We start from the raw sequence: 2,615 nt of genomic DNA, 5'->3' as shown, positions 1-2,615 counted from the left end.
ACTACCCGATCTGATTAACCGGTCTACCCGGTTAATTTCCGCAAAAAAAAAAAAACAAAAAAAAAACAAACCCTGTTAGCATATTAACCGGTTAATGGTTAAGCGAAATGTGCACCTCCATGTTTCTTTGCTGAAAGTCCCAAATCACATTGATCATTTGTATAATCATAACTTAACATGTACTTATATAAACTATAGTTAACAAAAAGTGAAGATAAATAAACAAAAAGTAAAAAACAAAACTTACATATACAAGATATTATAATTTATAATTACTGCATATATGCAGCATATGCCCACACATACAAAAACTAACTATTATCTAACCTCTGACAAAAACCATGAGTAAATACTAGGTAACACTCAACAACATTTCTTGTTCTTGTTCTTGTTCTTGTTCCTGTTCCAAATCAAAGACTTTGTCATTCATTCCTACCTTTTTATAAGCCTCAACCATAATAGCAAAAGTGGTTGCATCAGCCCTACACTGTTTATCCTTCATCCTCCTATAAACCCTCTCCATCTCCATCAAATCATCCGCCTTCGCACACGCATAAATCACCGCGTTATGAAACGACGTGTTCTCGGGTATCTCCAATCTCCCAGCTAGTTCAACCATACTTATCACCTTATGAAAAAGGCCCGCGTTCGCATACCCTCGGATCAAACAACAAAACGTTTTCGTGTCGGCGCGCATACCCTCGGCCCGCATCTGGTCAAACGTGTACTCCATATTCTTCGCATCACCCACATCCGAAAACGCCTCGATCACATTATTATAAGTAGACGTGGTCCACGGAAACGAAAGCTTTCTCATGTACTCCATCACCGTCGACATCTTATCATACATCTTTTTCTTCCCGTACGCGCCTATTAAAATATTAAACGTGCGCGTCTCCGGCTCGATCCCAAAGTTTCTAAACTTTTCATACCATCGCTCCATCGTTTCAACTTGACCCAAGTTGCCGAACAAGCTGAGGATCGTGTTCATCGTCCACACATCGGGTTTGGAGGATGTGCTATCGAGCATCCCGAGAAGCACTTTCTCCATTAAATCAAACTTACCTGCTTTTCCATAACCTGCAAGAACCGTGTTTTGGGTGACCGTGTTTGGAGTTACAGATCTTTCATCCATTTCTTGGTACAAGGATTCAACAAGGTCGAACCTTGAGGCGTCAACGCAGGCTTTGATGAGGATGCTGAACGTGTAAACATCAGGCTGGCATAATGGAAGGTTCTTCATTTGTTCTAAAACTTTGAACGCCTCGTCAATGAGGTTGCTTCTGCAGTATGCAGCAAGTAATGCTGTGTAGATTTGGGGGGTCGGTTCGAGTCCCTCTTCGATCATGGAGTTAAAAAGGTTGCGAGCGTGTTGGGGCTGACCGCATCTGCCCACCAGGACAATTAGTTTCATGTAGGTTCCCTCTTTTGGTTGATAAAATGGTTGTTCCTTTAGCATCTTGAATACCTGAAATAGAAATTATTCTGGTTTGTTGTATAACAAAATTGATTCATGTTTTAAGTAGTTTTAGTTTTGTATGCATATTGTTCTTAAGACACCCCTTTTCAGGTTTTATAAATAAATAAAAAAAGAAATAACATACTTTATCTATTTACTTACACAATCAACCAGAATTTTAGTATATATTAAAGTACTTTATCGTGTCTAAAATACACTTATGGAAAGAAATAAAAACAATTTGTTCATCACTTTTGATAACACCAGGCCTGACCGTATGAAAAAGAATAAAAATAAATGTTACCCTCTAGGGCTCTTAACCAGTTTTTGGTGTCAATGGCATCAGATAAAGCCTGCGTAACAGTATTAACCCACGGATTCAAGTCACTCTTTCCGATCCAGCTTCTTCTTAATATTCTTAATCGGTGTTCTTCTCTTATTATTCCTATCTACAAACGTCACCGGGGTACTCCCCTTGCTTCCATATTCTCTTCTTCTTTGGTTCAGCAGCCGCCACTGATGACCTGATTGCACACCGTACTTGGAACAACCTAGGAGAGGTGTTGGTGCTGGTTATGCGGTAATTAATGCGGTTGTCGGAGGATAGTGAAACCGACGACGACAACGAAACAGACCATGCTGCGGATGATGACGACGGCAGCATCGTTTTAGATGATTGTTTTGAGTCCGTTTAGAGATAAGGATAACAAGTTTGACTCACTTTAATATTTCACCCTTCCAAATCTTCTTATTGCTCAATATAACCCCTCTTCAAATATATGGGTTAATACTTACTCAACACAAGTAAGAGTAGTTTTACAATTTTACACATTTGTTTAAGGTTTATTGGTTTTAAATAATCCGAACTATGTTATATTGACGAATAACAGTCTCAACTTTAAACTTGGCTAGTGACAGTCCTAACTAAAGGTGTAACACTCCGCCCGCGATAGGGCTGACATGTCACTTTTACAGTAGGTCAGAACTCAAAGCATTGATTTTCATTGATGATAAAACATTTAAATCGCTTACAAAAATTACAAAACATCAAATACAAAATATATTTTTGTTATTTGTTCTTAAAAATCCTTGAATCATTAAGATTTTTCCCTTAAGCCATCGAACAGATCCTTCCAGATAGCCCTATTACCTGACG

The 2,615-nt window shown here is 38.6% G+C and overlaps 1 pseudogene; it reads right to left on the bottom strand.

The window, feature by feature from the left end:
• Positions 1-213: 213 nt before the first annotated feature.
• On the bottom strand, positions 214-2,123 carry LOC143546444 (pentatricopeptide repeat-containing protein At3g06430, chloroplastic-like; annotated as a pseudogene).
• Positions 2,124-2,615: the final 492 nt, after the last annotated feature.

The sequence above is a fragment of the Bidens hawaiensis genome, unplaced genomic scaffold (assembly GCF_021521415.1).
Source record: "Bidens hawaiensis isolate Kalapana, Puna unplaced genomic scaffold, B.hawaiensis_p1.1 tig00014347_1, whole genome shotgun sequence".
Lineage (NCBI taxonomy): Eukaryota > Viridiplantae > Streptophyta > Magnoliopsida > Asterales > Asteraceae > Bidens > Bidens hawaiensis.
The sequence above is the reverse complement of the archived record's forward strand: the minus strand, read 5'-3'. Positions and strand labels throughout refer to the sequence as shown.